Source organism: Protopterus annectens, chromosome 5.part0 (assembly GCF_019279795.1).
Source record: "Protopterus annectens isolate FY-2018-M chromosome 5.part0, PAN1.0, whole genome shotgun sequence".
NCBI classification, from domain to species: domain Eukaryota; kingdom Metazoa; phylum Chordata; order Ceratodontiformes; family Protopteridae; genus Protopterus; species Protopterus annectens.
The window spans coordinates 1602624190-1602650558 of NC_056735.1; positions in this window are offsets into that span (position 1 = coordinate 1602624190).

Genomic DNA, 26369 nt, shown 5'->3' on the forward strand with positions numbered 1-26369 from the left:
ACGGAACAACCGAACAGGTAGGTTATCGAAAACGCGATATCCCGACAGCTGAAAGACCGACAACGGCAGCGTGTGAGCGCGATCCGGTAAGTGTGCGAAAGTGAAAGATTTAGGATTGGGGAGCGGACAGGTAAGTGTACGATAGTGAGGGATTTTAGGTTAGGGTGTGGGAAAGGTGAGTGTGCGGTAGTGTTGGACTTAGGATTCCGGTAACGTAAGTGTGTGATAGTGATGTAGTGTAGTGTAGTGTAGGGAAGGGTTAAGTGTGTTAGGGTTAGTATGCGGGTGGAGTGAGTGTGCGATAGTGACGGGCTTAATGTTTTAGGGTGGGTTAAGTGAGTTAGGGTTAGGGTGCAGGTAGGGTAAGTGTGCGATAGTGACGGTGTTGAGGTTTAGGGGTGGGTTAAGTGAGTTAGGGTTAGGGTGCAGGTAGGGTAAGTGTGCGATAGTGACGGTGTTGAGGTTTAGGGGTGGGTTAAGTGAGTTAGGGTTAGGGTGCGGGTTGGGTAAGTGTGGGGTAGTGTTGGACGTTAGGGTTAGGGTTTAGGTTAAGGTTAGTGGATATGTTATTGTGTGCAATGTGTAGTTGACGTTTTTTGTGTCGGTGTAGTGGTGTTCGGTTTTGAGTTGTTGGTGTTTGTCGGTGTTGTGGGTTTTCGGTTGTTTGGGGTCGGTAACTTGTGTGTCGGTGATTCGGAAGTTCGGTGATAGAAAGTAGACCCAGATATATATATATATATATATATATATATATATATATATATATATATATATATATATATATATATATATATATATATATATATATATATATATATATATATATATATATATATATGGGTTGTAGTTACATTGCCAAAATTCCAGATGTCCGAATTCCAAATCACTGAGACCAGAGCTCCAAAAGACCAATTCAACGGAAGTATGTTTCACTGAAGCAGGAAAGAAGAAGCCTACATAGTTTTAAATGGCCATTGCAGTACAATGATGGTAGGGAAATATATCCTTTCTGTCACTGTAGTGCAACCTCAGAGTTGGTATATTCAATGAGCAGGGGGTGTGGGGGGTGCAGGGGGCTCCTAAAAACAAAGTTGGCTAACTTTTCAGCATGCATGCAAATGGAGAATAGTTGCATGACCGCTGAATCATACACCAATGCACTGTATGAACACGTACACAAATGCATGGATCTCGCCATACCAAATAGAACCAAGACCCTCTCCTCAAAAAAAATGGAAGCCAATCTGGTGTTCTCCTGCCATAAACAAACTCTACGACAGAAGGAGGAAACTGATGTGGAATAAAGTGAAGTCCCAAGACTGGAAAAACTCCCTTATCAGCCTCAACAAAAAGTAGAGATCCCTCATGAAATCCACTAAAGCTAGCTATGAAAACAGAATCACAACAGATAGTAAAGATAGTAAAGACAATGACAAGGCCTTCTATAGTTATGTAAAGAATCTCCATGGCAATATGCATATTTGCTCTGAGCTACAGCACAGTGGTGTCTCCTATACCAAGCCAACAAATATTGCCAATATACTTGCCAATATATTGGCTGACAGATTCAGTGCCAACATACAGTTGTTTGTTTATTTGGTATTTGAAAAGCAGAAACACAGCATTTGTTACACATTCTAACCAATGTTTTACCTAACTATGGTGCTACTTTAACCTATTAGACTTATTACATTGTTAAATTTGTCTGTAATGATCAGCCTAGACACTGTTTCCTATTTTTTGTGATTCTGTACTCTTCCTCGGACATTTATCTATGTACCTACTTATTGTACAATTTCGTGTACCAACTTTCTGTCTGATTCTGATAATCCTTCCATCACTCTCTGAGTAATATCCTCTACTCTCCTAATTGTCTCCATTTCTCCTAGAACTGTACTATTCACTTTCTACTCACACTCTGTCTATTTTTTCTCTTTATAGTTTGCTTGGGCCATCCAGAAGCAAAAGCTCCAATCAACCCTTGGAAATCTCAACTTTTAGACACAAGCCTTCCAGCCTAATTAATTATTAGGTGAATGTCATTGAATTGTTTTTAACAATTTTCTCTTACTTTGTGACCATCATTGTGAGGTGAGCACAGCTACATTGAGCTCCGTTCAGCTTCTAACTTGGAGAGCTTTAATGAAGTCTGCCACTAGGTAGGAACATACTCTACTAATTATATAAGTTCCTTATTCCCTCTGTATACAAACAGGTGAGCTCCAGAGTCTAAGGTTAAAACTATTCCAAATCAAACCTTTAGTTCAGTCCCAATTCCCTTAGCTCTACTCATCCTTAAAGAGCTTGCTAGCAACATTTGGTTTCTGTAAGCTGAAAAGCTCTAACATAGTGTATTGTCTTACTTACATTTCCTGGCTACTGATTGTTTTTTCTTTTCTATTTGGAATCCCTCCTGCTGGGGTTGCTCTACCCACTCTGTTCGACCTTTGGGATCACTCTGCTCCCATACCCTGCCCCCATATCCCTCCCACCCCCAGTTCTTCTACTCTTGAGCACTAGGCAGATACTCCCTCACTCTATCCATCCAATTAGATGCACTTCCAGTTATCCTGTTTCCTCCTCCTAGACGTATACCATGCTCGTGCTTCACCTATCACTTCTTACTACACTTGTATTATTATCTCACCTCACTACTTATCACCACAACGCATTCCAGACACCCACTTTTTATCACACCACAAACCCACCTTACCATACTACCCCATGTACATATCTCACCATCAGTCCTACACTTGTCAATATTACTAGACTCCAATTTCCTTTTAAATTAATATCTACTAAAGATAGTCACTATAATCCTCAGTTATTCAACAATGAACTTATCAAACGATTGAAACTACTTACCAACATTGCCTCTACGCTACTGCTTAGTGGTGATACCCACCCAAACCCTGGACCACTCTCAGATAACACCAACCCATTTAATCACTCTAGTTTCAACATCCCCACACTTCCAATCCTAAGCAGAAAAAAATCAGACCTATTGCTAATGAACATTAATATTAGAAGTATAGCCAACAAATTGGGCATCCTCCATGTCACTCTAGCTACATACTCGCAAGACATAGTCATAATCACTGAAACACGGTTAAAACCAAGTACAAAAGATAATGAAATACTACCCTCAGGTTACTCCATATTATGTGTGGATAGACTCAGTAAAAGAGGAGGTGGAATTGCTGTCCTCTTTAAAGACCATCTCACTTTAACTTTCCTTGAATGCAAAACCCCATAACTGGACAGTGCAGAAATCATCTATACCACACTAACCAGAAATTCAAGAAAAACACTCAATATAATTGGCTGCTATATCCCACCTGGAAATAATGTCCCAGGTGTAGCATGTCTATTGCACTGGGCAAGTGGTACCCTTAGTCAGGAGACATTCATACTGGGCGATTTTAATTTAGACTGGTTTGCATGTGATACAGATCACCCCATCCATCACATAAACTTGCATGGTTTTACACAAACTATTCAAGAACCTACCCGAATAGATAAAGCTAGTAAAAAACAACCCATCTTGGATTGGATAGTATTAAATAACTTCTCTCACTCATTCTAATCAGGTTGCCCTCCTGATGGTCTGAGCGACCACCTACCCACATTTATTATACTACAACACATATTACCATCAAAACCTACTATGTTTAAACAACTCAGAAAAAAAAACATAACTTTAATCTTGACAACTTCCTAGCTGACCAACAAAGGTGCACTTGGACTCCACTCAAATACCTTGACCTTGATGATACAGTGAACCACTTTAATAAATCTTTCTTAGATGTATTAAATGCACATGCCCCTGTTAGAACCATCAGAGTAAAATCAAACTATGCCCCCTGGCTAAGCAGAGACACTAGCCCCTTCTGAAAACTAGAGATAAAACCTGGGAACTATGGTATAAGACTAACAGTAGTTTCTAAATAACAGTATCAAGAACTTAGAAATAAAACAGGATAAAATACACTTCTATCATAATATTCAAAATGCATATCAAAATCCCTTAAAAATTCTGGCCAGCTATAAACTCAGTCCTTCACCCAGGAAATCTACTACACCAACAACAAACAGCCACAACAATTCCGATAGCATAGCTACCATTTTTAACAAACATTTTACTGAATCTATAATTGCCCTTTCCAAACAGCAACCTCCTACTCCTGATACCAAACCAGCCAAGTCTACAACTAACAATGGCCTCATTCTCTTGCTCCCCAGTACCTACAGCCACTATAAGAAAACTACTACAGAAACAATAACCTACTGCACTTGCTGTAAATAACGTATCCAGTGAATACTTCAAAATTGCAGCTGAATCTATAGCCTTCCCAGTATCAATCCTTATAAATAGATCCATTCTCAAAAACAAGGTCCCTCAACTGTGGAAAATTTACCAATAATCCCACTTCATAAAGGGGGACCTTCCACAGAACTGACAAACTATTAGCCAATTGCTATTCTTTCACCTCTTTCTAATCTGCTCGAAAGGTGTATGCATCTCCAGGTCATGAAATTCCTATTAACAAATAACCTTTTCACAAACACTCAGCATAGGTTTTGCCCATCACATAGTACCACTACAGCTCTCTTATCCTTCACTAATACAATAAACCATCACAGAAATAACAACAACTTTGTATCTGCCATCTTTCTAGACCTATCAAAAGCTTTTGATATGGTCTCCCATTCCAAACTAATAGATGTACTAACTGAACTATCCTTCTCACCATCTGCCACAGCACAGTTTCATAACTATTTATCTGGCCGTCAACAATCTGTTCTATGGTAGGGTGACCTATCTCCATGCTTTCCCTCATCCGTTGGTGTCCCCAAGGATCTATCTTGGGCCCTCTCCTTTCCCCCCTCTTTACTAATAATCTATACACAGCTACTCCACATGGTTCTATAATACAGTATGCAGATGATTCAACACTTATCTGTGCCACTTCTCTATCACCTCTTCATTCTCAAACACAGGAATCTTTCACTTCTGTTGAAACATGGTTAGCCAATGCTCATCTAATCCTGAACCCAAACAAAATTAAATTATTACTCTTCCAACCTAACAAGACATCTATCTCATGCCCAACATTTAACATAATAGTCAAAAGCAATACTGTGATCTCCCCAACAACCCATACAAAGCTTCTTGGAGTGGAAATAGACAATACCCTAAAATTTGACTTGTATCCCTAACTGTAAAAAAGTCCATAAGAAACTTGGAAGTCTATAATATAGGCACAAAATGTTCCTGACCACAGTGGCCAAAATTATTTTAGCACAAACCCATCTGCTCAACACTCTACTATATGTCTCTCCAATGTTAACTAATCTAAGGAAAACTGACTTATCTAAGGTAGAAACATGTTATAATAACATTTCTAAGTTTGCATCTGACTGCCCATATAGAACACATCATTGTAAAGCTTTAAGGATACTAGATTGGCTTGAGTTTCCCAACATTATTCTTCACAACCAACTCTCTCTAACTCACAAAATTGTAACATAACCAACTAGAATCCCTGCACTACAAAATGTCATCCTTCCTTACATTTCCAGCAGACCACTTTGTGATAACAAGAACTTACTCACTGTCTCCAAGGCCAACAACACTACAGGAGAATCTTTATTTTCCAACTATATATCTCGTATATGGAACTCCCTTCCTAACTTCATTCTCTCAATCTCATCCACTAACCACTTTAAGCCATCACTTAACGCTTATCTAAAAAATAAGTGGCTATGTTCCTGTACTAACCCCTTATGAGTGCTCTGATACATTACAGTATACCCAAAGCATATCCAACTTCTCCTCTGGTGTTTAATCCTTTGTTCCTACCAACCTCTCTTAACCTTATATCTTGACATAAGTCATACCTATAAATAGTACTAGCTATGTCCAAAGCCCAGGTTTTGTTGTCAATATGTAACATAATTGTATGTTCTTATGTATACTACATTTTGTTAACTTTATACTTTATTGATTATTGTAATGTTTGCATGAAAATTTACTGTTACTAATGGAGTTTTTCTCCACAGGCTTCTGCTGAGTTGGACTTTCCTGGTAAACAAATGTTATATAGATAGATAGATAGATAGATAGATAGATAGATAGATAGATAGATAGATAGATAGAAAGATAAACTGTACCCCTCCTCCCAAGAACCAATCACAATACTAGTAGATTGTCAGGCACCCAGTATTACTAATGCACAGGTTAAAACAGCACCGTCCAAGGTCAAGAATACAGCTTTTATGGGACCTGACAATATCCCTGGCTGTGTTCTACATGAACTACAGAGTGAACTGGCACCTCACCTGCGTGCCCAGTTCAATTGCAGCCTCAACTTAGGCTTTGTCCCTACCGAATGGTGGACTGCTACAGTCATCTCTCTGCACAAAGGAGGAGTGACTACAGACCCTGGGAACTACTGCCCCATTAGCCTAATGAGTCTTATATGCAAAGCTATGGAATGCATCATCATGGACCTAATAAATAAGGATATAGGGAATCTCCACACTCTGGATCACTCACAGTTTGGTTTTGTGAAGGGTAGATCATGCCTGCTCAACTTGGTCGACTTCTTTGAGTCAGTCACCAGAGCTGTGGATGAAGGCAAGATGGTTCATACAGCTTACCTTGATCTGGCCAAGGCCAGTGATACAATTCCCCACTCAAGAATCATAGAAAAACTTACTAAGCTAGACATCAACCCCTATATCACTAGATGGATTGCAAACTGGCTCACAGATAGATCCCACAGCATGAAAGTAGCTGACTCCAAGTCAGACTGCCGACTAGTCATGAGTGGAGTCCCACAGGGTTCGGTCCTGTTTACTCTCCTGTTTGTTATATACTTCTCTGTAGTCCAGGCTAACATGAAGGGACTCTGGCTGACAAAGTTTGCAGACGATTGCAAGTTGGGAGCTATTATTAACTCCCCAAGTGATATTGACATCCTAAAGAATGGCCTCACTGGACCAACAACTGGTGTCAGAACCATGGCCTTAAGCTCAATGCCAAAAAATATGTCGTCATCCCCTTTGGGAAAAACCTGGTTCCCATGAATTACTGCATTGATGGTAGTCCACTGAACACAAAAGTTGTTATAAGAGATCTGGGAACACAGGTTGACAACAACCTCTGTTTTGATCACCACATTGCCACTGTGGTCAGAAAGTCCTTCTATGTGGCATATCTCATTACTAAGGGTTTTGCATCCAGGAAGAAAGAGGTCATTGTCTCGCTCTACTCTTCCCTCATTAGGCCAATCATCGAGTACAATACCCCATTTGGCATGTACCTCACTAGACACCTGCAACAACTAGAGGCACTGCAAAAGTATCTCACAAAGAGCATCCTAGGCTTTAAACACTTGTCCTATATGGACAGATTCAAAAAGCTCCAACTATTCTCTGTCTCATATAGCCTACTTAGAGGCGATCTCTGCTTGTCTTACAAAGCATTGTCTGAACCAGCTCTGTTAGAAATGCTACATCTAAAGAAATCACAATCCCTCAGCACATGCTCCAGAGACCTCATCCTCATTATCCCAGTCAACAGAACGTACTGGAGGGACAGGTTCATAACCCAGAGAATGCTACTGCTGTGCTACGGAACAGACTTCCCATACATGTCAAGCAGAGCACCTCGCTGACCCTCTTCAAGAGAAATCTTGATGAGTGGATGGGAAATAGAAAATTCACCCCAGGGATAACTCTAGTGGCTCTACTTGACAGAGGCACTGGGAACTAAGGTTGGGTGGCACAATGCCAGTGTAATCCTATGGCTAGGCTCGTAAAGACCCCACGGCCACTAGCCTAGTACACACCTATGAATCTATGAACAAATACTGTATGCCACACTGCCAAAAAAAATCAATAAATACATACCTAAATACATACATAAGTAAATAAATGAATGAATAAATAAATCCATGTGTACATGCATACAGTTTAAAGGCATTCAAAGACTGTTGAATCTTGATTTTATTTTGAAGTTTATTCCAAGTTACTGGTTCCCACACTTACAGCAGCTCTTTCACCAATATCCATATAAATGTGAGGTTGATTTAAAGACTCTGCTTTATTCTGAATTTCCCAGATAGGAGCATGTGTTTGCCCCTCAGTTGATGGCAATGATAGTAGTAGGCAGTGGTGAAATGTAATAGTCTTGAAGAGCAGTGTTGGACTCAATAAAAAGTATATCATCTGCATACATTAATATTTTAAAAGATGAAAACAAATCCAGAGTAAAAATAGCCCAGCTGCCCCCAAACTGACTATTGTAATAGATCACCATTAAAAATGTGAACTTGTGACAATAGGACACCAGTGCACATGTAGACTGTCCTATCTGTTAGATAATCTTATAGCCTAACTGATATAATCACTCTAAAAGTGCACCTAATCAGTTTTGTTTTTATGCCCAGTATGATTAACTGTCATGAACATATGCCATCTCAATATGGGGCAATGTCCTACCAAACACCCTGATATTGGGTGATTTCAATTATCCAAACATTAACTGGAAGAACTACTCAAGTACGAACTCCCTGGTCCAATATTTCCTAGAATTTATAAACTCAAATGCCCTGCATCAACTGGTTAACACCCCCACCAGAGGTGACAACATATTGGACCTGGTCATCACCAACATGGGTGACCGGTGTTCCACACCGGAGGTCAACCCCTCACTGGTTAGATCTGACCATAGACTAATCATTCTGGATATTCACATTCCGCCACCACCCCTAGTCAAAGAAACCACCGTGAAAAACTTTTCAAAAGCAAACGTCACATTACTTAAGACCAAAGTAGGAAGTTTCAAAGCCCCCATGCAAAAGGATAACGCTGTCCAAGCTACAAAATCCTTTAATAATGCACTCTATGGGCACCTACAAGAATGCATGGATCGTGCTATCCCAAACAAAACCAAGACTCACTCCTCCAAGAAAAGGAAACCAGTCTGGTGGCCCCCTGCCATAAACAAGCTATGCAATAGAAGGAGGAAACTAGTACAGAAAAGAGTAAAATCCCAAGAAGGGAAGACATCCCTGATCAGTATCAGCAAAAAACTACGCTCCCTCATAAAATCATCCAAAGCTAGCTTCGAAAGAAAAATTGCCATGGACTACAAAGATAACAAGGCATTCTTTAGCTATGGCAAGAATCTAAGTGGCAATTCTCAGATATGCATGGAGTTAGTGCAGAATGGCACAAAATACACTGAACCAACCGATATAGCCAACATCCTGGCAGACAGGTTCAGTGCAAACCCCCCCCCCTCATCCCCAAAAGGGCCCATAACTATACCAGAAGAATGTAGTGCCCCTAAAATCACAGACACTCAGGTTAAAACAGCCCTTTCCAAAGCCAAAAACACAGCATCAATGGGACCGGACGGTGTCCCAGGCTGCGTCCTACACAAGCTCAAAGATGAACTAACCCCTCACCTAAACACACTGTTTAAACTCAGCCTCTCCACAGGCTATGTGTCCACAGAGTGGCACAGAGCAATGGTTATTCCACTCCACAAAGGTGGATCCACAACAGACCCCAGGAACTATCGCCCTATAAGCCTGACTAGCTTAGCTTGCAAAGCTATGGAGCGCATAATCATGGATCTCATTAACAGAGACATTGGAAACCTCCAAACACTGGACCCAACCCAGTCCGGCTTTGTTAAGGGCAGATCATGCCTCCTAAACCTGGTGGACTTCTTTGAGACAGTTATCAAGGCTATAGATGAGGGTAAGATGGTCCACACAACCTACCTAGACCTCGCAAAGGCCTTCGACACTATTCCCCACTCAGGTATTATAGACAAGCTCACCAGCCTGAACATAAACCACTACGTCACAAGATGGGTTGCCTACTGGCTTACGGACAGAACCCACATAGTAAGAGTTGAAGGAGCTAGGTCTGACTCTAAACCTGTTACAAGTGGCATTCCCCAGGGCTCAGTCCTAGGACCCCTCCTGTTCGGCATATACTTCTCAGAGGTACACGCAAGCACAGGAGGACTATGGCTCACCAAGTTCGCAGATGTCTGCAAACTAGGGGCTATAATTGACTCTCCGGATGACACAGACATCCTCCAAAAGGGTCTCACTGAGACAGATACCTGGTGTCAAAACCATGGTCTCAAGCAAAATGCTAAAAAATGGATAGTCATCCCCTTTGGAAAAAACAAAGTACCCACAAACTACCAAATAGGTGGTAGCCCCATAAATACAGAAGACATAATAAGGGATCTGGGGACCCAAGTAGATAGTAACCTCTCCATTGATAATCACATTGCCAAAGTGGTTAAAAAAATCCTTCTATGTGGCCCACCTAATCACAAAAGGGTTTGCATCCAGATCAAAAGAAGTCATTGGGCCCCTGTATGCATCACTCATCAGACCCATCATAGAGTACAATGCCCCATTTGGGATGTACCTTACAAGACACCTGCAACAACTGGAAAGACCACAGAAGTTCCTCACCAAGAGGATCACTGGTCTCAAGCAGATGCCCTTTGCAGCTCGACTGATGAAACTCCAGCTGTGCTCAGTTGCATACTGCCTACTCAGAGGTGATCTCTGCCTGACATACAAGGCCATGTCCAACCCAGAATTGATGGACATGCTCCACCTAAAGAAAACCATATCCCTTCGAGCCACATGCTCCAGGGATCTAAACCTCACCACAACAATAAATAGGACGTGCTGGAGGGATAGTTTCCTGTCCCAGAGACTTCCCATGCTCTGAAACAAGATTCCAATCTACATTAGGCAGAGCTCCTCACTAACCCTCTTCAAGAGAAACATTGACGAGTGGATGGGAAACAGAAAGTTTACCCCAGGGATCACTTCAAAGGCTGTGCTAGACAGAGGCACAGGGAACTAATCTAAGGGGACGGCGAAAGCCAACACATTCTGGCTAGGCTTATAAATGCCTTTGGGCAGATAGCCTAGTACCTACCTATGAACCTAAACTTCCCCGCTATGAGAAGACCTACATTCATGTTGCAAAAAATAATTGTGTTACCAAGTAAGGGGCAATAGTGATAGTAAAGACCTTTTGAAATCCATGCCATTCATCATATAGTAGCTCATAATCATGAATATTATTGAATATCTGCTTATATAGTGTTTTTTCAAAGTTTTGTGCTGAGGAAGGTAAAGGATTCCTTTTGGCCATTTCTCTCTGAGGGAGGGGTATGAGGAAACATTTCGAAGTGGTATTATTTTGTCATGCTTGAATAAACTTGATACAGTATTGGAAGCTAGTGATGATTTGGCAATCAGAGGGGCTGACATCTGTAGGAAAGAGGGATACAGCTTGATGAATAATGCACTCAAATTTTTATTTAGCATATTTAAAAGATCTTTTGTTTCTTTCATGAAAATTTGATTGAAATGAAATGCAAGACTGATACCTGCCAAGGCTATAAGGCTATATATATATCTATATTTATGTCTATATCTATATCTAAACCTATATCTATAGCTGTGTCTATATATGAGTGTGTTAGCGTGTGTGTGCACATGCTCACATGCATGCATTTATATGCCATTTTATGAAAACACATTTATGACCAGGCTGTAGTTCTGTTAATTTCGCAGGTATACAGATGGGTGAATGCATATTTGTGTAAGTTCAAGAACGTTGAGCTGGTGTCAAAATTTGTTAGGTGAGTTACTAACAAACCTAACACCCTTGCCTCCCACCATGAAATACCTCCTAGCATAATCCCCCAACTATTAACAGGGAGCAGGTCCTGGTGGTGCATGCTGTGCCAAAAGCACACCCTCAGTAGGCCCTGACAGTATTCTGAGATACCTCCTAAATATCAATGGTTATCCCACTTTGCAGGGATAGACTACCAACTGATCCCAGAAGCTACAGACTTATTAGTCTGACTAGTCTAATATGCAAAGCCATGGAACAAATCATCATGGAAATTATCAATAAATATATAAGCAGCCATCAGACACGGGACCCAACCTAGTTCAGCTTTGGCAATAGAAGGTCATGCCTACTAAACCTGGTGGACTTCATTGAGAAGCTCACCAAGGTAGTGGATGAGGGGGAAATGGTGCACTCCACCTGCCTGGACCTGGCTAAGGCACTCAGTATAATATACCATGCAGGTACGGTTGACAAACTCCCTGAACTGGGCATAATTCCCTTCATAACTCAGTGCATTACCAGCTGGAAATGCACTGAACTGGGCATAATTCCCTTCATAACTCAGTGCATTTCCAGCTGGTTTACAGACAGGACCCAGGAAGTCAGATCTCGTCATACCACCTCCACTAAGAGACTGGTCATCAGTGGGATAACTCAGGACTCTCCTGTTCCTATTTGACATCTACTTCCTGGTGGTAAAGTCTAATGTCAATTGCCTTTGGCTAACCAAGTTTGCAGATGACTGCAATTTGGGAGCCATCATAGACTTCCCCATGACAAAAACATCTTACAAGAGGATCTAAGACAGCAAATGACTGGTGTCAAAGTCACAAATTAAAACTCAATTTCAAGAAATGCATTATAGTGTGTTTTGGGAAAACGGACCCCCAGGCTAATTACTCCATCAATAAGACACCCCAAAGAGCTGACACAGAAGTCAGGGATCTCGGAACATATTTAGTCAGTAATCTGGCCTTTGACAAATATGTTGTCAAGGTAGTAAGAAAATCATTCTATATCACCCTACTTTTAAGTAAGGGCATGGTATCCAGATTCAAGGAAGAAATAGTTTCACTTTATTTGGCCCTTATGACAGCGATCATTAAGTATAAAGCCCCTTCAGCATATACCTGACCAGATATGTGCAACAGTTGAAACTCCCACAAAGATTCAATAGCAGGGGAATCCAAGGCATAAATATATTGTCCTATAAAGATCACCTTAAAGCCCTTTCTCTGTACCTGGGCCAATTACAGGTTACTGTGATGTGATCTGTGCCTGGCATACAAGGAATCCTTGAATCCACCTCTGATGGACCTTTTGTACATCCACAAGAGGAACAACATCAGAATCAATAGATCCAAGGATTTCAATTTTGCTTGTGGTATAAATAAGATATATCAGTGAGACAGATATGTGTCTCAAAGGATCTCCATGCTCTAAAACAGGCTTCCCATCAATGTGAAGCAGAGTCCAACCCTAACCATATATAAGTATAACCTTGACCAATGGATAGGAAATTGGAAATTCATCCTGCATCTGGCTCCTATGTCACTCATAGACAGAGGCAGACAATAATCCCCAAACTGACATACCGTCTCCAAGTAATGTCTAGAAACTTCCTAACATACCCTCTCCTAATAAATGCCCATGATACATATGGACACAATTGCCTGTAGTTATATTGCTAGACTTATAAACACTCTGGTGGTCATTAACCTAGTATGTACATATGAACCTATGAAAAGTGGAGGGATGGGGTCAATGAAATTGATCATGCAAATAGTTTGTACCTGTGTGAGATCTCTTAACTCAAGGTATTAAGAAAGCTTTGGTTTACCCAATACTGTACAATACCAGAGATGGTATATATATATATATATATATATATATATATATATATATATATATATATATACACACACACACTCTCACACACACACACACACACACACACACACACACACACACACACACACACACACACACACACACACACACACAGATGCATAGAGTAAATTGGGAATAGCAACTCAATTATGGGGTATGAGGAGCCTTGCTCCTAAAAAAATGTAACAGGTGTTTCACTTGTTTGTAGGTTTTACTTGTCATTCTATTTACACTGCGGTCACTTGGTTAGTGTTCAATCAGTTTAGGAGTAAGTAAAATATGCAGTTCCATACTATGACTTTTTACTTGCATTTATATATTTTGCTCATTGAATGTGCACTGAAAGTTTCATTGAACTATATTACAATTTGAAATGTAACAAAGACTGAATGGCCAGTGGGCTTACATATACTAAGTACAAGATGTCATCTGTAAGAATATTCATTTTTCTCTGATGTCTGGCGATCTCAAAATTATTATATTTAAGTTCAGGGGATGTGAGGGGCTTGCCAACCTTCAAAAAGAAGTTTAAAGGAAAAGAGCAATTTTCAAGATTAGTTCTTCTCTGGGTTTTCGGTCTTTCTTTTTTTTTCGCTTGTCAGCACTCGCTATTTTGAGTACCAACATTTCAATAGGGAGCCTTGCATGTGTGTCTGCGTGTGTGTGTGTGTGTGTGTGTGTGTGTGTGTGTGTGTGTGTGTGTGTGTGTGTGTGTGTGTGTGTGGACATCTATATATCAAAGTCAAAGTCAGAGTAAATTCTATTGTCATTTAGAACTACACACGTATAGCCTAAATGAAATTTCACGCATCAACTCAATTTTTGAGATTACAAAGGAAAGTGCAAAAACTCATGCAAGTAGAGGAGTAAACAGTGGAACCTGTTAACTTCTCTGCAACCCTCACCACTCCTTGTAGCTCCTTCCTTTCTGTAACTGTCCAGTTTCCAAATCATAATGTGAAGTTGCAGGTGACGATGCTTTCTATTGCACCTCTATAGAAGGTGGAGAGAATATGAGGAGGAAGCTTAGCTTTTTTCAGCCTTCTTAAAAAGCTGAGGCATTGATACACTTCTTGACCAGTTGGCTGGTGTTTCCAAACCACGAGAGATCCTCTGATATGTCTACACCCAGGAATTTCATACTCTTAAACCTCTCCACTCTCTGACCATTGATCCTGAGCACTGGGTGGTTTGTTCTCCGTTTTCTGAAGTCAGTGATATTCTCTTTGGTTTTGCTTACATTCAGGTCAAGGTTATTCCCCTCACACCAACTGATCAGAGACACCACCCCCTACCTGTACACCATTTCATCCTCCTTTGTGATGATCCCCACCACTGTTGTGCCATCAGCAAACCGGATATTATGATTGGACTTGTGCTAAGCATAGCAGTTGAGGGTCAGGATGGTGAATAACAGTGTGCTGATAACACATCCCTGTGGAACTCCTGTGTTAATCGTGATGCACTATGATGTGTTCTTACCTGAACACACCATCTGTGAACTCAGTCAGGAAGTCCGTAATCCAGTTACAAAGATGTTTATTGATTCCTAAATGTGCTTGTTTTTCTATCAGCTGCATTGGTGCCACCATATTAAATGCAGAGCTGAAGTCTATGAACAGCATCCTCACATAGTTGTCTTTGCCCTCTAAATGCTCAAGGAAAATGTGTAGTATTACTTATATGGCATCAGCAGTGGATCGGTTAGCTCTGTACACAAACTGCAGAAGGTAAAAATCAGGAGGTAGGCATGATGAAAGATGCTTTTTGATCAGCCGCTCAACATATTTCATAATAGTGGATGTCAGTGCAACTGGTTTGTAGTTGTTAGGGCTGGAGGGAGTGATTTTCTTAGGTAGTGGAATGGTGTTAGTTTCCTTGTAGCATAAGGGTACTTTTGCCATGGTAAGAGAGATAGTTGATTGGCACAGACTTTTAACACCTTGAGTTGTGTGTGTGTGTGTGTGTGTGTGTGTGTGTGTGTGTGTGTGTGTGTGTGTGTGTGTGTGTGTGTGTGAGTGTGTGTGTGAAGTTGATAAATCAGGAATCTTTGATTACTATGCAAAGCTGCCTGGATGACTCATAATACAAGACGTCTGTAAATTTCAGTGTGTTACTCTTACCTTTTCCTGATAATAACTGTTAAATAGTATACATATTAATGCTGTTGCTAGTGAACTGAATAATACTGTGATGGATGAAAGCTGAATAATGACAAATTAGAAATAAAAAAAATGGAGATGCAGTCATAGTGAAGGACAATATATGTTATAACAAGGGCAGCAAGGATTTAGTAGCTGGTGGTAAGAAACTTATTAGTGAAGCAGAGTGCTTTTTACTCTTGTTTATACAGTAATGGGAAGGTGAACTATTAACATATGCATTGTTTTAACTAGTAACATAAAGATTATGGCATTTTGGGGTCTGTGGCTTCTGAAAGGCTTAATTTTGTTCCTGATAAGATGGCATGTTATAGGAGGAAAACAGGCTTCAGAAATGAAACTCTACATGCTGTTTAAAAGTGTATACAGTCATACATAAACAGCTTTATATATAGAAGAATGTTTACAATGACAGTATATTAGTAAAAACAATTAAAGAAATGACGACTCTCCTTGATGATTGCTCGTGCTGCTGATGGATGGTAGATGTGATGATATAAACTCCCTGTAAGCTTCATAAGATATATGTGTACTCGGTGATGCTCAATGAGCAGCAGCACTCATTAGGCAAGGTTTCATGGCTGACAACAGTGATTCTGGCCAGGAAACAGTGTAAGCAAACATGGACAGCACTCCTGTTTAAATCAGAGCACAGAAGGTCGGTGGCTTTGCATTGAATGCCACTTTGATCACCAGGGCTTCACAGATAGCTCTCAATCTCTTAATGCAAGACATCAGGACAAAGACCAACATAATGGGCGGACAATGACCAAGCAATAAGGACATATTTGACATATTTGCCCAATAGAAATGTACTAGAATAACTAGGGGTTTGTATTAAGATACATGTTATGAAGGATATTAAGTCTGAAACTTCAATGTATGTAATTATTGAGCCACATCAGTCCTGAGATCATTTCAGTGATATCGCAGAAAGCCGCAAATTTCATATAGAACCATCTGAGCATTCTGTGAAAATCTGGAGATTTGAGAGGTATAATTGTTAAGTATATGGTCCAGCAATGTACAGGACAGTGTATCTACAGTGCAAAGTACTGTGAAATCCCATTACTGGCATTCTGTACTGAAGTTGTGTAAATGATCTGTAAGGGTACATGGACTGCTATGCAAAATAAACACGCAGGGCAGGTGTGTGCATTGAATAGAGACACACATGTGAATTGTAGAAACAGACACAGGGAAAGAGGACAGGCGAAACATCTTAATGTACAGCAGATGAGGGCATGGCAATGGAAGATGGTTGTAGCAGCAACACCACTCACTTGTCTATATTTTACAGTAGGAACTGCACAGTGAAAATGTGGATTATGTGACTGTCACACAAGATGACATAACAATGGGGAGGATGTCTGTGTGAGATAGTCATCCTTACATCAATAATGTAGAGGACATCTACCAGGGATCTCACATACAGTTGGGGTTGGGTGCATATTGTGAAGCTGTGCAAACTGATTTGTCTGAAAATGAGTGTAATCTCAGCAGAGGTCTCCAACAAGTGGGACACATGTAAATTTCTTAGACAAAAGTAAAAGAAGCATGCACAATCATGGACAATATCAGAATAATACCACCAGTAATCCCATGTCTCTGACATAATATATGTGATTAAGAGTGATTAGAGATTATTCTGCACAAACACGCTTGTACAACTATTATGCCATGTCCACACTCTATGAGGGCAATCATGCACACTGGCCTGGCACTGTAACATCTACTGGAGAGGTGAGGAGGGACACTGCTATACCTGTTGTTGTTTTTCTTTTGTCTTTTCCCTGTTAGGGGTTGCCACAGGGGACCACCGGTCCACTAGTGATTGGCAGTCAATTTTTTATGGTGCCGAGGTGCCAGCCTGATACCCAACTTTCAATGAAGGCATGCCCATTCATGCATGTTTTTTGAATGCCACTTGACCACGGGGAAAACATGCAGACTCCACACAGAAGGCGCTCCAGCTGAGAATCGAACAGGAGAACCTCTTGCTGTGAGGCGACAACGCTAATGCTGCACCACCGCGACACTGCTATACCTGTATGTGACATTATGATCAATAGTTGACTGGTGTGCATGGCATATATATGGCACAATCCACACTGTCACAAATGTTATCTATGCAATTAATGTTGTCAAACACCTCTGTTTGTGCTGTGTACATCACCAGAACAGGTAGTACACATGCATCTGGTGTAACAACTTGATGGGGGTCCCAGATCATCAGTCATGTTGTTCCACTAAAAGAATACCTAGGCATGACCAATAAGCTATATGACAGCTCACTGTGACAAAGGTGGTATGTTTCAGTTACACATCAGTGGAAGCTGTGTAGGGAGGTACATGAAGAAGGGAGCATAGTACAGTTATTAGTGTGATGGAGGCTGGGAACTATGGTGGTATTATGGCCTCTGATGTGGATTCCTGCACATACTCAGTAGGTGTGTTACATACAAGGATATAGTCAGTACTGTGACCACATGCTAGTGGATGTTCTACTTACAATCTACCCCAGGACACAGGTCAAATAACTATTGGTCTGATTATAGGTTGTGACATTATACACATTATACTTGGGTTGTGTGTTTGTTTTCCTGAAGTAACAAATCCTTTTTGTGTTTTCTTGTTATTGCAGGTGTTGTCATGGCTGTGGCAGAAATCTTTGGTGTGTGTTGATACTGTCCGTATTACTGTATTATATTAATATCACAGCTGGCGTCAATGATTGCCCACAATCTGTAGTCCTTTAGGCAGATGTTTGGACACAGGATGTGTATGTCATCTGTGATGTCCATCACTTAAATAATGGACAGGAAAGGGCCTAGCAGATATAGCTGATCACTGGACCTGAGATATAGGTCACTTCACACATGTCAGCATAGTTAGATTTCACATATGTGATCCACTGGTCTACCCACTTGGTGATATAGCTGTTTATGGCCAATTCTGGTAGTGTTGATGGAATACCTCAATGTGGATTTGGGTCAAATGCATCGGCCTGGTCAAGTTCAACAGGATGATAGGGTTGTCATCATGTATGCCCTCAATGACCTCTTTGAGGATATCAATCAGATGTAGCAGACATAATGTAGCATTAGCAACTCACACAGGTCTGTTGCACACAGCCGGGATATTACTAGTGTCCATGTAGAAAAGATCCATGATGACACGTTGGTCTAACTCATAGTTGAGGAGAGTCAGGATATGTCTATACATGCATGCATCAGGTGCTCTCCCCCCAACTCAGATGGATACATGTTGATGTACACCCTTCTACAGTAACATAGCCCATGTGGAGGATGTGTTGAGTATTCAACCTTATCAGGAAGGTGTATGAGTCACACCATAGGTGATCTGTGATGTTGCCACAACCCATTGATTCTGCATGATAGGCCTGGATGAAGCTATCCTGATCTGGCCTAGGGTTTTGACACAATCTCCCACACAGGTATCATTGAGAAACTCTCCTAGCAGTGGATAACCCTTACATCACTAGATGGGTAACTAATTGGCTTACTGACATAACACATAATGTGAAAGTTGGTGAATCAATCTGTACCAGTAGAGCTGTCACCACTGGAGTACCACAGGGTTCTGTGCTTGGCCCCTTACTGTTTGGAATCTATTTCTTGACAGTTCAGGTTAAAGTATTTAGCCTTTGGCTTACCATGTCTGCTGATTCTTGCAAACTGGGGCAATTATTGAGTCCACCAATGATGATACACTACACGAGGGGATAACACAGGCAAATGATTGGTGACAAAACCATATGAACTACAAATAAATGCAGAAATGTCTATTTATTTTGTCATTCTGAAAAGTGGAAGTCCATGCTAATTACAGCATTGACAACAGTCCTGCTATGCTGAAACACAGTGATTCAAGCACTGGGAATGCATTTAGATAGAAATCTGAACATTTACCACCAAATGTCCACACTGGTATGGAAAACCTATGTTGTGCACATCATACGTCATGCCATCATATTTAGATCTTAGGCATGTATGACACCACTATACTCAAACCTCATCAGAACCACATCAGACACATGCAGCAGCTAGATAGACCACATGGGTTTCTCATCAAGAAAACACAGGGCCTACAAACGATGCCATAATGTATATGGATAGACTGAAAGCCATGTCACTGTAATCTGCACCGTATAGAATGAGGTGGCATCTGCCTTGCCTCCAGGCTAGTCTCTGATCCTGTCCTAGTGGGAGTAGTGCAAATCCACAAAACAGATATAGATGATGACATCAGCAGTGTCTGTTGTGGAGAATATGATAATAACAGTGTCCCACATGCTGGTGTAAAAGGTTCCCTGTAATGTCAAGCAAGAGCACACACACACACACACACACAAACACACACACACACGCACACGCACACATGCACACACACACAGTTGGCTGCAGTGAGAATAGAACCATTACTTATCTAAGTACACAGACTACAGGCCTCTATATTTAAGGCAAGTACCACAGCTCAAGCCTGACATGGAGTGTCTCTGACAACACTTCATAGCTGATGACATCAGCAGTGTCTGCTGAGAAGAATATGTTAATAACAGTGTCTCACCTGCTGGTGTAAAAGGATCCATGTAATGTCAAGCAAGAGCACAAACACACCCTCTGTTGACTGCAGTGAGAACAGAACCCCTACCTATCTAAATGAACAGACTACAGAACTCAGTACTTTATGCAAGCACCACGGCACAAGTCTGACTTTTACAAGACTGCAGATCATCTTATAGTGGATGATATCAGCAAGGCATTTTGGAGAGAAGATGTTGGGAGGGCTGCATAAAATGGATGTGTAGGTATGTGCAATTATCAAAATAATGTCAATCCATGAAATTAGAGCAGTAACTGTAGGATACATAATTCTGCTTTTCTGGCTACACACACACACACACACACACACACACACACACACACACACACACACACACACACACACACACACACACACACACACACACACACACACACACACACACACACACACACACACACACACACACACACACACACACACACACACACACAGTTGACTGCAGTGAGAACAGCACCCCTATCTAAGTATACAGACTATAGAACTCAGTACTTTTATGCAAGCACCATGGCAAAAGTCTGACTTTTACAAGACTGGAGATCAACTTATACTGGATGACAGCAGGGCATGTTGGAAAGAAGATGCTGGGTGGCCTCAAGAAATTGATATGTTAGCATGTGCAAGTATTGAACTACTGTCAGTCCATGGGGTTGGAGCAGTAAATGTAGGATGCACACTTCTGCTTTTCTGGCTAGATACACACACACACACACACACACACACACACACACACACACACACACACACACACACTTACTTAACTGCAGTGAGAACAGAACCCCTTCCCACCTAAGTACATAGACTACAGAACTCTGTACTTTATGTAAGTGCCATAGCACAAGTCTGAATTTTATAAGACTGCAGGTCAAGTTTTACTGGATGACATCAGCAGGGCATGTTGGGTGTCTTGCATAGGTTCATAGTTTCATAGGGTCATAGGAGGTCACAAGCTTAATGGCCCTGGGGCATTTACAAGCCTAGCCATGTAAAAATGTGTGTACATTTATTGAGCATAGTTAGATGGTCATTGTTAGCAGAGCGATTTTGTGATCAGCACTGAGTGGCCCTGTCCATGAGGGGAATAAGTGTTTTCCCAGGGGTAAATTTACAATCACTCATCCAGTAATTAAGGTTGCATTTGAATAGGTCATTGTGGAGCACTGCTTCACATGCAGTGGGAGCCTATTACAGATGATTGGCAATCAGTGGGAGATATAACTGTCACACCAGCATGTTTTGTTTATATCACAGGCTATGTTGAGATCCCTGGAGCAATTTATTCTTGTCCCATTTGATTTGCAGATGTCCAACATTTCCAGTAGGGTATGGTCTGAGACTGCTGTGTATTCCAGAAATAGGTCACCTCTTAGCAGCCTGCTTGATACAGAGTACAGTGGCAGGTCTTTCAGTCTTTCCATGTATGTCATGTTTTGGAGGACCTGGATTCTCCTGGTTACAAATATCTGTGTTTTCTCCAGTTTGCTGCAGGTGTCTGGTAAGATACAGACAGAAGGGAGCATTGTACTCAATTAGTGGTCTGATAAGAGTAGAGTAGAGCAGAGCTATGACCTCCCTGGTCTTGGACCTGATGGCCTTATTTATGAGATGCACAATGTAGAATGTGTGTCTCACCACTATGGACACAGTGATTGAAGTGTAGATTGCTATCAACATGTATTTTCAAGTCTTGCAACAGTGTGTTTCAGCTTAGAGGGGTATTATGTATATCATAATTAGCAGGGGTACTTTATTGCCAAAGGGGACAATGAGGCATTGCTTGATTTAAGGTTCAGTCTGTGAGGTTGGCACCAATTGTTTGTTTATGTCAGCCCCTTCTGTAACATGTTACCATCATTGGAGGGACACTATATGACTGTGTCCAGTTAGTCATCTACAAACTTGCTAAACCACAAGCCATCTACCTTTGCATGGGCTTCAAATGAATAGTTTCCAAACAGTTGAGGGCCCAGCAAAAATCTTTATGTTATTCCACTGGTTAGTGGTCTAGTGGTGGAGGTGTCGTCCCCAACTTTGACGGTATGTGTTTTGTCAGTGAGCCACTTGGCTACCCATCTAGAAATGCATGGGTTAATTCTCAGATGGGGATTTTCTTTACGATATCTGTATGGGGGATTGTGTCAAAGGCCTTGGATAACTCATCATAAATGGCACATCATGTCTTGCCTCCCCCTCATCCAGGTCTTCAGGGTCAGTATGAAACACGTCCACTAGGTTTAGTAAGCAAGGTCTACCCTTCACAAAGCCAAAATGGGTCAGATCAAGTGTGTTGAAGGCTACTTATGTCCCTGTGCATAAGGTCCATGCTGGATCCTTCCCTAGCCTTGTAAATAAGGCTTTATAGGCTTATAGGTCAATAGTTGTAGTTTTGCATGTTATCAGATTGATGTGCATTGCATATAACACAACATTTGATATTAATTTCTGTAGTGTAGGTGATATATATGTGGAAAAAGGGTTTATATTAGTACATTGAATGTTCTAAATAGCGAACGCTGGCATAAGCAAAAATGCAGAACCTAGAAGTTTTTTTTTATCGCAGTACAGTGAAGATCGGAACATTTGCTCTTTCCTCACTGCAGTGCAATTTCGGAGTTGGAATATATATTTAGTGGGGGGTGTGGTGGGTGCAGCCCCCCACAATAACATTTTTGAGTTTCTGCATTTTTGCTCATGTGAGTGTTTGCTATTTAGAACATTTGATGTTCTAATTTTGACCTGTGGAAAAAGTACTGAGACACCAGGGCTACAGTGCTTGGGGGAAGGCAACACATGGCTGTATTGCAAACATGTAACATATTGTTAGTAACTTTTGTTTATGTTTCCACATGTAATTTCAAGTCATAGACAGGAAATGAACAATAAACAGCAGTAATACATAATATTTTAATTTTCCACAGTGCAGTGAGCTGCTGGTTTGTGTGACGGTTGGCAAAGTGTTTACATGTGTGAGATACACATTTTCAATTCTTTCCATGTTTGCATGCAGTTAAGCAGTGCACAAACACAAGCAGCATTGTGGAAAGTCAGAGAGTTAATATTAAGTCTGTAAAACATACCTGCTACTAAAATGACTCTATGACAGCAGGTGTAAATGCACTTACAGATTTACTTTTGAGCACAGATGATACTGGATTTGAATCCAGGTATAGCCAATACTTTTAAAGACCTTTAAACAGTAATAATGCAATAACATGAATTCTTTATAGTACATGTGTTGCTGTGTGCTGGCATAACACAGTGGGGCTAAGTGGCATTGCATGGAAATAAGCACAGCATTGTACCTCCGCTTACCATCACTATGTATTGATGTGCAATGTGAAACTCTGCGCAAAGACAGAGCCCAAAGTGTGAAGGGATCCATTGATTTTTTTTTTTTTGCTACTTATGTGTGTTGTGTGTGATTCTATTTTTTCATAATTTTAAAATTATTAAAATGCGGTATAGAGGAAAGTTGTGAAATGGGGAGCAAGTGGGGGAAGAGAAAAGCAAAATCGATACAGGAATGTGCAAGAGGGAGGTAGGAAAGAGACATAACTATACATTTTTTTTAACAGTGTAAACTGAAAATATGTGCAGTATATGAACTGAATTTGGACTGTCACCTCCACAAAGAGGGGTGGCAACAACACAATGATGTTGTATAGCTAATTGGACCAAATCAAGTGTGCCAATAAGACACGTGTGTGCCATAAGAAAATATGCATGGGATTTTTTTTTTTTTTTAATTCAGTAAGAGAGGACAGCTGGGTTAGGATGTAGGTATGTCTGGGTCAGGGCAGCTGGGTAGGTGAGGAAGCAAATGCAAACATAGAAGACAAACAAGACAAGAAACAGGGATGGTGATGGATAAAAAAGTTTGGGGGACACCGTGATTGGGGTTAAGGAGCTGACAATGCAGGCTTATGGACATCAAGCTTGGACACAGTGAGAATTGAGTCCTCATCCACTTGACTGTCATCAGTGTCCCCTTATTCCACTGATGGATGGAGTCCTTGATGTCATCATGAGGGACAGCAGCATCTCATCCAGTGTAGGACATTGTAGCACACTGTGGGACACTGGACCATTGGTGCAGTGCATGACCTTATGGACCATCCTGGCAACTCCCTGTGGGTGATGAAATCACCACCTCCACTAATGCTCCTGGAGGGTACCACTGCACCAGCTTATGAGACAGTACTACCTGAGGGCACAGGTAGTGTAGGGGGAAGCAGGAGCAGTGCTGTGAGGTGTTTCCCAGACATGCTGGACATCAGTGCTGTAGCCAGTGGAGCAGGGGCAGGCTGATCTACTGGGGATGGCCTACCTCTCTGTGCTGTGTTGCATTTAGTGATGTGATACACATGGATGACATGAAGACATTTTGATGACATATAATAGAAAACAAAAAAAGAGAGAGATAAGGGTTAGGTGAGAGAAAATATAGATACAATTTGTACCATCATATGTGACATACAATGCATTAATACAATTATGAAACTATTTTATCTAAAGTATTATATTTAAGTATACATCTTAACAGATACACACTATACTACAGATTTCAGAAAGTAATCTTTGAAATGTACATATAGTGCACGTATGTGTTTTCCAATTATAAAGCTTACAGTTTTCAGCAGGGCATTTGTGCCACTGGTATAGAGTTTTTAATTTAATGTAAATATTCATAAGGAAATAACAGCATTGTATAATTGTGAATTGTGATATTTGAACCTGCAACCTCTGACTGCATCTAATATTGGACTCTTACATTTGGTTTGTGCTACAGACTAATACATGCATACTTGCTTTTACAGTTGAGATATGCAAAACTCTATAAAAGACCAAAACAAGCTATCTTTAACTTTTAATGCTGCAGCAACACTTCTCGTCTGCTGCATACATACCACTTGCTTTTCTCAGTCCCTACAATCAAGCAACATAGGCCTAGACATTAAATTCATGATCCCTGGCAGCTGTAGAAAGAACAGAAAAGAAAAGAAGAGCATTATGCATACCAATCTTGCCTATATTAAGCTTTCTAAGCAAGTACTCTCTTTAGTTGATACTAACACAGTTGTGGGATGTCTGCAAGCCTAAATTCTTCCAAGCAATGGTTTATAGTATCTCTTTTCCTCCTCTGTATGTCATTAGAATGATGCCTACATTACTGTCCAGTGCACGGGATGCCAGTGGCACTGGATACAGCCTGGGCCAATCTATTCCATACCTCAGACTTGTACTGGGAGATAGAATATTCCCCTGCAGAAGCCTTTGGCTGTAGTTCTTTAACAGGAGTCCAATAGATATCCTGGACTCCTGGACACCCCACCTCTGTGCTCTAAACCTGTCACCTTCTCCACTGACAGCCATGTCTAGCAGCAGATTTAGAGCAATGTAGACTGATGCTTTTCCATTAATTCCAGTTATCGAGTTTACTGGGAGTGTGCAAACCTGAGCATAGATGCCAACCATGTTTGTGGATGGTAAGTGGCCAGCAGCAGTGTCAAGCAGTGAGGAATTAAATAATTACAATTGGATGGTTAATCTGACACTTTACCTTAGTTTGAGGGGTGTCTATTGATGTAGCCTGGAAATATACATTGGAAATTGGAAGGTAACTGTTAGGTGAGTTAGGTTTGCAGACACACACTGGGGGCATAAATATAATGACCTGACACATTTGTTTTTAAAGTTATATAGTGAGAAAATTGATTTTTACACCGTGAGATTCAAGCCTAGACATAAGGGACAAAACATTTTCTTCCACAGTGTTGATTTTCCATCTTTGCCATAGAAGAAGTGTTGCTCAGATATAGTCAGGAATCATACATAAATACAGGTAACAGTATGAGCTGTTACACATGTATGTGTGTGACTTAACAAGGTTATTGGATATAGATCCAGTTGTGTATGTGTTTTAGGCAAATGTGAAGCCCTTGCAAGTCAAGATAGCAGAATTATACCTACAGAAATGCAGTACACAGT